The sequence below is a fragment of the Lepisosteus platostomus genome, chromosome 8 (genome assembly GCF_059453375.1).
Source record: "Lepisosteus platostomus isolate fLepPlt1 chromosome 8, fLepPlt1.hap1, whole genome shotgun sequence".
Classification (NCBI taxonomy): domain Eukaryota; kingdom Metazoa; phylum Chordata; class Actinopteri; order Semionotiformes; family Lepisosteidae; genus Lepisosteus; species Lepisosteus platostomus.
The window spans coordinates 3,615,892-3,626,160 of NC_142618.1; the positions used below are offsets into that span (position 1 = coordinate 3,615,892).

Genomic DNA, 10,269 nt, shown 5'->3' on the forward strand with positions numbered 1-10,269 from the left:
TCCTTTTCAATCTTTTTTCAAAGGTCACATAACTTAGACAGGTATTTCTGTGGGTTTCTTCTGCATAGACACGAATCACATCTTTTCAAGAAGGTGCTGAATGTGATGTGCTGTACGGCTGAGTCGTTTTATTTCTGCAGTTCTTCTATAAGAAAGAAAACTGCTCCAATATGTCCCTGGTCTGCCCTGGATGTGATTACGCCCTGTAACCTTAGAACGGGCTTCAGATCACAGGAGGGGTCTTCCTTGGTGGTCTGTTGACTCCTTTGTAATTAATGGAGCCAATCAGTGTGGTGCTGTACCAAACCCCTACAGTTTGTTTTTGCCTGCAGCTCCTTCAACTGTCCATCCCAGCTTTGGGCTGTTTCTTATTTTTCCTTTCATATTTTATAATTTATTATAATAAATAATGACTGCCCTATCTTTCTCACACCCGAAGAAGGCTCCACAGCCGAAACATTGTGTTTTCTTTCTTCTCTTTTCGGCATTGAATGAACCTATTACTTGTTCCTTCATATTTATTATGATTACAATATTTAAATAAAAATGAACATGAAATGAACATATTTGTCATTTTTTATTATGTATTATTTACATATTATTCAATATTTATTATAAATTATGTATGAGTTATATGCAGCTCAGTCCAATGAAAACAAACTGTGAAAGAGATGTAAGAACCATCAAATGAGGTAAAAAAAATAAAGAGATAAAGAAGAAAATGTTTTTGAGATTTGATGTACTTATGGTAGTTTTAGTTTAAAACTGCAGTTTATTTGTTTTAAATGTTTATAAGAAATGTATTATTCATCTTACCACAACACCCGTTTTTCAAAATAGCAATTCCTATTGTCTTTTTTTATTTCCTTATTCATAATTTAAAACCAGTTGTACAAGCTTAACAAGCATTTTTTCAATTGCTCAAGTCAAAAACAAAATTTAAACACTAAAAATATACTCCTTGCAAGTCAATATTTTATAGTAGCTGATCTGAAGAAAACAACTTTGTTTCTTAAAAGCAAGTTAGATACAGTAGATAAAGTTATTACAAGGATGCAGTCGCTACGATTTATAGGAAGGGGTACTAATTACAGTGCTCATTCACTGAAGAATTACTCCTCCGTCAACATTGAAACAGCAAGAACTAATTAATATTTATTCCCATAATTAATTCCCATGTTGTGAATATAAAAAGGTTACAAATGAGAGGAGGACAAAGGCATTTCAGACAAACCTTTAATATTTCTGTAACAGAAATATTACTGTTCTCACTGTCAGACGATAAATTCCTTATTGTTATACGGTACTACAGATGAGTGTTTATTCTTTAACAAATCAAAAGAAGATAAAAGTTTAAATAAATGTGTAAAGAATGTGCAAACTTGTTGTTTCTCTCCATATAACATGCCTTTACTTATTTTATAATAATACTGTGGCACAATGAAAACAGCTGACATTTTACATCAGTATCTCCTTGGTCACATACTGTACATATTGCTTTGTGATTTGGTTAGGGGTTCGTTATGGGTTAGTTAAGAATCTGTATGTAAATATCCAGTCAAAAGGAAACAACTTCAATTCAATTCAAAAGAAATTCATAAGATACCGCCATCACATCCTGCTGGACTGACAACGACAGAAACCAACAGGTTTCAATCGTCATGACTGAAGGCAGCCTGTCTATAACAGACGTTTCCCAGGGAATAAACTGTTGTGCTTCAGCAGTCAGTGGAGAATCCAAGAATCCAGCTCCATGCAGGACAAGCCACATCCTGCAAGTAAGATAACCACACTGGCCCATCCAACCTTCACCACTGACAGAGCACAGCAGTACAATCACTGCGGTTCGCTGTCTGCATAGAATCGACAGCTGGATGATACAGTATGTGTTGTCTTGCTGTGAGTGAGCCTTTGAACCGCCGAGGTGGTGCAATGGAGAGTGACGGCGTGTTTTATCCGTCAGCGGATGTTGTTCTGCCCGTGACGAACCTGAGGGAAGAAAATGTGTGGAGATTTCACAGGGAGCGTCCACACAGTGCTGGCTGTTGTGCCGTGTTCAAGCCAGTCACAGGGGCGGTGGAAGTGTGATGATGTCCTTCAGCACACGAATGCCAAGAGTGCACATCTAGTGCTTCTTACCACTGCAGTGATGAACACCTTCAGCTAACAGACTTCCTGTTCCTGTGAGCCCATCCCAGCCGAAGGAGCAGGACAATGCAAGACCACACACTGCTAGGACTACAATGGCACAGCTTCAAGGGGACATTATTGAATCCCTACCCTGGCCTGCCTTTTTTTCCTGACCTAAATCCAGTAGAGCATCTGTGGGACCAACTTGCCAATGTAATCAAGAAGAGAAATCCTTGACCAGCCGGTCTTTGCCAGATGGCAGGGAGAGTAGCGGTCTGTCCAGAGGCACCGCTGCTGCCAGGAATGTTAACGCTCAGGGAAGTCATTCCCAATAGGAGCTCTGTAATGTTGCGACAGCGTGTCTTATTTCATACTGCAGACTTCATGTGATTCTGTGATCTGCATTAGTCATCACATTTTCTGTGATTTAGTTGGATATCCCTGTTTTGAATATATCATTACAACGCGAGAGTTGTGTTTCTTTGGTGCCTCACATATTTTGGAACATACTGTAGACGATGTTTGATGTGATAAACATTACATGTTTATGTTTAGTTATTGCAGTTTGAAACTTTGAAGTAAGAATTCAAACTGTGTGTTTATTTCAAAAGGATAACAAGTTGCAAGTAAATCTATGAATTTGACTTTTACAGCAAACAAGAATATATTGTATAACAGCTCCCAGATTTCTGCAAACAATATTGAGCGCTATGTTTAGTCTAAAGATAAAGTTTAGTAAGTGGAGTTTCTTTTCATATTATAAATGTAAAAAACCCTAAGGGATTTGTTTTATAGCTTTATACAGTATATAAGCTACTGTAACCAGTAAGACTGAATAAAATACATTCTAAATGTAGAACAGCTTACAGCTTTATTTGAAAAACTGTTAAACCTGTCACAGAGTCCATACTACTTCAAAGAAGAAACTAAAATGCAGGTCCCTATACTGTAACATTTAATAGGCACTCAGAATGACAGAAAAATATTTCGTCTGAGTGAGAGAACAGTCTATTGTAGCAGCAATTAAGCCAGTGGAGCATTTCCAGTACTTTGGTGCCTAGATTGTAAAAATAACAAAGGATATGGAAACAACACTAAGATGCGTATTATGGAAACATTTGTCTATATAAAAACTCACATTAAAAGTTTCTTTCTAAATTTGAAAAGAAGTTTAAGGATGAAGTTCACAGAAAGACTGGATTTCTCTCTTGCACTTATGTTATCTGTGAACTGTAAACAGGGCTGACTTCTCTGCTTTCAATCAGATTGTCTGACATTCTGTCTTCTGTTCTTGGACTTCATCCTGAGGTTGAAGTGCTCGTTCCAATAAGAGGAATTCGTGAGCAGGGAAGCAGGCAAGCCTATCAGCAGAAAATTACCCACAGCCCTGTTAGAAGGAAGAGCTGTTCTTTACCATGTACTGTTAAAAATAATTAAAGAAGAGAGCCTCTATTATCAACTTGACTGAGTTAAGTTGATAATGCTGAGTTAGTATTTAATTGAGTGGAACGTTCAAGTGAAAAATTTGTTTTTTCACATCACTACAAAGATATTGACCCAGAACTCAAAAGCGTAAAAAAAAAACACTCTGCAAACCTGTAAATAGCATGATATTGTTTTCATTAGAACATTTCTTCAGGTGACTTTAATTATACATTCACATATATGTGCATATATAAAATCCCTTTAAAGAAAACGTGTTTTGCTTCAATCAATTTGTTCTGAAATGTTTCTCAAAATATTGCAATAGGATATGGACACAGAAAAAGATCAATACAATTTTTTATAGCCACCTTCACCTGAAAGTACCTGAAATATTGTGACACTGACACTGCTGAAGGCTATTCTTCCTGTCCACACTCACTATTATATTCGATGTATCAGGAATAATGCTCAACTTTAATAATCAGTGACATGCAGAGGCAAGATCTAACTGGGATTTTTTTTACTTAAAGATTCTACATTTATTATCGGGCTTAGGCTTAGCATACTGTATCTCATTGAAAGAATTATTTGCTGATGTCTTGAAATAACTGACACTTAAAAAAAAACACAGTCAAGATTCTAAAATAATTTCAGCAGTTACTGTAGGTCAGACAGTGAGAATGAGAAAGTACAGTACAGTGTTAAAGGATTGTTTGGCTTACCCCGTCTACTTAGAGGAACCATAGCCTAAATACGAGGTGAGGATGAGGCTGACAGACCCTCCGCCCGTCACTTTCATGTGGAATGAGCCAGGGAGCTGCTACAAGGGTGAAGATGGGGTGATGGGAAGGGCGCTAGAGGAATGCACAGAGGGGGTTCAGGTGGTGATACATACAGTATATACAGTACGCATGTAGGAGAACGTAAATAGGCGAGATTAGGATCTAATCCTTCTTCACAGGCTCCCTTGGGCTCATTAAAGCTGGTGTTTTTTTATTGTGCTATCTCAAATAGATGAATTTTACAATGGTCAACTTGTTTGCAAAGTTCTCCATTTCTGGACGTCCATCTTATCCTCAAACGAATGCTTGTGAAAAACAACAATCACATTTCTGTGCTGCATGCAGAATGTAATTCATCCGATTCATTACAGTGGCCTGTGAGGAAATTTTGTTTAATCTTTTTGCTGCATGTTATTCTCTTGAACAGTGTGAAACCTTTGCAAAAGCTTAATTGTAATTTCTATTGTTGTCCTTTATTATTTCTTTACTTTCTTTTTTTTTAAAATAATGAACCTCCTATTAAATGGTGTAAGACATTTTACATTTATCTTAGAATCAATGCTAAATTTATCTGGAATTCAATGAAGTGTCTCCTTTGCTCCATTTATGTTATGTGCCAGTTCTGAACTGCTGGATTTCAATATTTGTTAGTTTGCCAAAATCCTCCTTCTTTAAACTGAAAGCAGGATACCAATGAGCATATTTCTGTAATTCTAAGAAGCCACGCTTGGTTAAGGCCACAGTGCTCCCACACCACTGTGTAATGCCACCCAAAGTGCTTCACTTTGCACACTTGCACTGTGAAACTGCAGGTCTGACATCAACAGCACAGCTCTGCCAAAAAGCAGAAAGCAAACCCTTTTCTTCTTTTACAAGGCACAGCCCTACCGATCCAAACTCCCACATCACTCTAGAAAATGGTCTTATAATTCATAAAGTGCCCAACAGCTATAGCTATTTTAAGACAGAATTTCTACTTGAAGTAGCCCTCTGTAATATTTGTGATAGTCTATAAAAGGGTTATCTATTGCTTTCATAGTACCGTATAAGTAGTTTATGCAGCAATATGAGTTTCCTTAATAAACTAAAAAAAGTGAAACGTTTATGTGTATCTAAACATGTTTTCTTATTAAAATGCCGTTGTTCTCAGTAATATTAGTAACGTGATTTTGGCTCTTCGTACAGCAGGACACTCATCTGTATGCTTGTCTTCAGTTCTGAATCACATCAGTTCTGTATCTTCATTTTGACATCTACTGTAGGCTGCCTGCATTGCAGTCCCCCTGAAGTTTTCAGTGTGACCTCAGCTGACCACAAGTCTTCATTTTAACTTCTCACATTTCAATTTATTTTCTAGGACATGGAACTTGAGAATACAATTAAGACTTTAATTACTTTAATGACTCGTTAGCCCTGGAATACACTCAAAGACGGGTCTGCTTAATGAAAACCATTGTCAGTCATCCTCTAAACTGATTCAGAGTATTTTCCTTTTATGAAGTAAACTTCTGTTTCTGATTAATAGCCCCTGACATTCCCCATAACCTACAGTCCTTGTAATTACCACTTGCTCAAGTCCAGAGAAAAAGGAGGAAGCAGAAACATTGATTGATATGTTGACTGATTTATTAGGCACTGCAGTTCCAATATGAGGCTGTTTAAAACACTAGTTTGACTGAACAACAGCCTTTTGAGAAACATTTTTGACAAGAATTTTTAATTTCCTTTTGTCAAATATAGTTTTCCCAAACAATGTGTACGTTATCAAGCATATGAGAAACATGTACTTCCTGTGATTTACTACTGTAAAAAACATCAAAATACTGTATATAACCTCAGCAAGATTTTCTTTTTGGTCCATACAGTTATTCAGCCCAGATTGCTTTGGCCTCATGTTTTTCTGCAATAAAGTGAAAGAGGGGTTCTTGCATTTCACGTTTTTATTTTTATTTATCAACAACTCAACCTGAACTCGTCAACACTGAAATAAAGAAGGCAACAGAAATTCAACATGAAAAAGAACAGACCAGGTAAAGATTAGGGTGCAGATTAGGTAAAAACGTCTCTTCGTACGATTCAGAAGGCCACGTTCTTGAGTGAGTAAAAAACTGTACTGCTGTACTGTAGATACCACCATCACTTCTGGTGGATCTCCAGTACAAGGAATGAAGAAGTGAGTCACCTTCCCAAGCTCTTTCAAATCAAGATCTGTCCCTCTGCTTTCCTACTGTATTCCAAACCTCCAGTATAGTAGATGACCCCTCCCACCCCTCCCACTCAAGGTGCTGTATAAAAGAAAGGTTGTTGTTGTTGTAGTATAAGCGTACACACATACAAGTGTATGAGTGAAGTGTGCTGTATGATCCTTCTTGGCCCATGGCAGTACCTCTAACATGTGTGGAAAACAGAAAGAAAACACTGCTGGAAAGCTGCGCTGAACAGAGAGGGCATAGTTAATAGAGTGAAAAAGTAATGTTGACTGTCATCACTCTCCTGATTCATTTTTATCATCTCTCTGCTGAAAGACGCACAACCACCTGAATGAAACATGATTAATTTTTAGTTGTTCAATATGAAAACCTGCAAAATATACACATTGTATCATGTGAGATGCTTGTAACATTTTAAAATTGATTTCGGGAGGCTTTGAGAAAAACCCAACAACCCCAGCTAACTGTGAGGAGTAAAAAAAGGTACACCTAATTATATTTCTGTTATTGCTGTGTGATATAGTCTTGAAATGCTTTGGGGTTGTTGCTCCTGTAGAACCTCAGTTGCCAGTTCTGTGTGCCTGGGCAACTGGTCCACCAAAGACAAACACAAGCACTGATAGAGCTTTTGTGTTCTGTTTGAGCACTTCAGCCTTTGTAGAGAAAAGAATATGCAATCTGACCACAGATCTTAACACTAAGGCTTTCAAAGTTTTTTCTTATCTTCCTCTGCCACTTGTATAGTACTGTGCTCTGCAGATGAAAAAAATAGCTTTCAATATCTGCAAAAGCCATGTGTGGGTTTTCTTTGTTCTAATAAACTGCTTTTATCTCTGTAATGGGAAAGAAAATGAGCTGTTGAGCTTTGTACCTGTTTAAGAAAAGACACAAATTGGCAGAAACATACTGGATTCTGTGAGGGACTCCCCCCAGTTCTGAACTGCGTGCCAGACTTTCTTTCCATTTCCTGACTTTGTTCTGCTCATGAAATAATGTTGCTGGAAAAGATGGCTCTGTATTTCTTTGAAAGTATTAGAATTACATCTCTGTACATAACCGTTGACTTGGAAATGAACTGTTGAAATACAATGGATTGAGCAAGTGTAGGGGGGCTTAAAGCTTTCTTTTCTTCCTGGATATTTCTTGTTTTAAGTCATTTAAATAAAAATAATAAGTCTCAGTTACAAATAGGGAATCCCCATAAAGAGCAAAACACACTGGAACTATTGAAAACGCAGTAAAAATAATGAAAATGAACTTAACTTAAACCTGAACTGAAGTTACCATTTTGAAATTGTATTTATGGTTTCTGAGGAGTTCTTGTAATGATGACAAATCTGTGCTCTGGAAATCACACTGTTACTGACAAATACTGCAAGACCTCATGACAAATATGGTACAATCCAATAATAAAAAATACAGTAAGTCAAATATACTGTTGAATTTAAAGTTAAGACCTTAGAAGTATTGAATTCTCTGATGGATGGTCTGGGTTAACTAATTTACAAATTTTAAAAAATTTAAAATCTGTAAATTAGTATTGAATGAAATCAGGAATATGTTTCTCTCATTCTTTGAAAAGCTCTATTCCACAGCCTCCTTTCTGGGGATGAATGAAGGTTTGCAGTATTGCAGTAGCGGTGATGAAAGCAGATGTACTCACACATGGATCCTTAACACAACTTCAAACAGGCCGATCTGCTGCTGGGGTCACTTGTAAAATTATTGCCAAAGCTCCTCTTTCACAACTGCAACAACCTAGATCAAATAGCAAGGTGCTGCTCAGTGGTAGTGAGCATTATTTTGATATATCAGCCCATTAAATTCTTTCTTTTTAAGGACTGAAATGAGGTGGAAGAAAATTATTTAATGGGTACTCAGATTTTATATTACACTATAAAGTATGTTGTCTGAGAAAAAATAATCACATTCTGCTTGAGTTGTTACAGTATATCTCAATCATTCATTCCATGTCTAAAAAGACGGACATTTCAGAACACATGGACAATTAATAATTCAAATTACACAGCTTAATGAATTGCATTCATCAAATGGTGTGGCCCTTTAAATACCTGTTTGAAAGACAAAATCTAAAACAAACATGATCCCCTAAAAATCTGTGGAATACTGTTAAAACTAAGGAGAATATTGAATACTGCAATGACACACATACTGTACTGTAGAACAGAAACAAAGATTCAGTTTCCTGTGGGATTTGTGATCTGTATTCAGAACAGATATCCTCTCTGTTGCCTAAGGATAAGAAAAGAAACCTGGAGGAGGAAAATCTCTTTGTTTCCTCAAGATGCTTTTATAATGTTTCGTAAATAGGAATTTTACACTTTAAAATTTTAGTTCTTGATAAGGGTTTGTTACACCATGCTCATGGGATCCATATTGGAGCACCTTGTAAATTCTGAGCTGTGATCTGAGTGCCTTTCTTCACACAATTGCTCCACTTAAAAATCTCCAGGAAACGGAATGGCATTTTTGAAAATGGAACATGCTTTCAACGAGAGTTGTGAAGTGTGTCTCTGACTAGCGCTGACAGGCTCATAAAATGCAATTCACTCCCTTTGACTGGGGGGATAACTCTAAGCCCTCAGATTACAAATGTGTGAAATTTATATTATTTTACATATAATATGAGAGGACAAATAGTATTGCTAGATTTTCTTTCTGATACTGAAAAGGGCTTTACTGTATCCCTTACCTCATGAATTAATGAAGTAAAAAATTTAGAATGTTTCAGCTGTCCCATCTAAACAGAGAATCTCACATTAGTACACAGAGTAGCACAGCATTCTAAAATTAGATCATGTATGTGGCCAGTACTACATCTTAAGATTAGGAAAACAAACTAGATTTTCTAGTTTGTAAGTAACGTCAGCAGCTCCTCCTCTTTAAAAGGGGCAGTATAAGCACAAGAGTATATTGCGGTATTTTTGTTTCTGACAAAAGAACACTCATGCAATAGAAACAAAATCCATTGTTATTTCCTTTCATGATGAAATTGATAGCACTTCTGTAACATATCTATAGTATATGTTACAGATAACATCTCTTACAATCTGTGTGCATGATCATATATGTAATGGTATTGAAACCAGTAGGAGCAGGATCACTGTAAAGAGGTTCAGTACTCCTATCACTCCTGACACAGCTCTCAGACTTGGCACAGCTTAATCACTGCATTTCACTCATATTGCATTCTGCTTCCTAACCTTTGGACAGGCGAAGGTCCGGTGCCTCTGTGCATGTGGACAACAGTCAAATGAAATCCTGCTTCATGAAAATCAATAAGCCATTGTGCACAGGCAACAGGTGCGCTCCCTGAGCACAGAGCCTGCACTGTTCCAAGCTGTCAGCCCTATGACATCTCCCTTTCCTCTCACCTTCGTGCCACATAAAGTCCGGCTACTCTTACGCAATGCTGCACTAAAGACCTTCCTGTGTACTGTAGGCTTCATTCATTGTGAGGTCTTTCAAACCACTCAAATACCTCTGGTGCCCATGATGTGAAGTCAATAGAACATCACATGTGTTTGCTCTGGGCAAACTCCTTTGAAAATGTTTGCCCTCAGCTACGTTGGAACTGCCTTTCCAAGAAAGGTAACGTTTCAGACTTATCACATGTAACATCAGGGTAAAAAGTACATAATCAAATACAAGATTATATATATTTCATAGGAAACTCATTTCTGTATCCCGCTGAATCTTGA

General features: G+C 37.1%; 1 long non-coding RNA gene across 1 annotated transcript; it reads right to left on the minus strand.

Annotated features, from left to right (window-relative positions):
- Positions 1-874: 874 nt before the first annotated feature.
- Positions 875-9,994, minus strand: LOC148655516 (uncharacterized). The gene is made up of 3 exons (XR_015941069.1): positions 9,772-9,994; positions 4,278-4,409; positions 875-1,989 (listed from the first exon to the last, which is right to left on the minus strand). It is a non-coding gene; the product is annotated as an uncharacterized LOC148655516 (long non-coding RNA).
- Between the last annotated feature and the right edge of the window lie 275 nt (positions 9,995-10,269).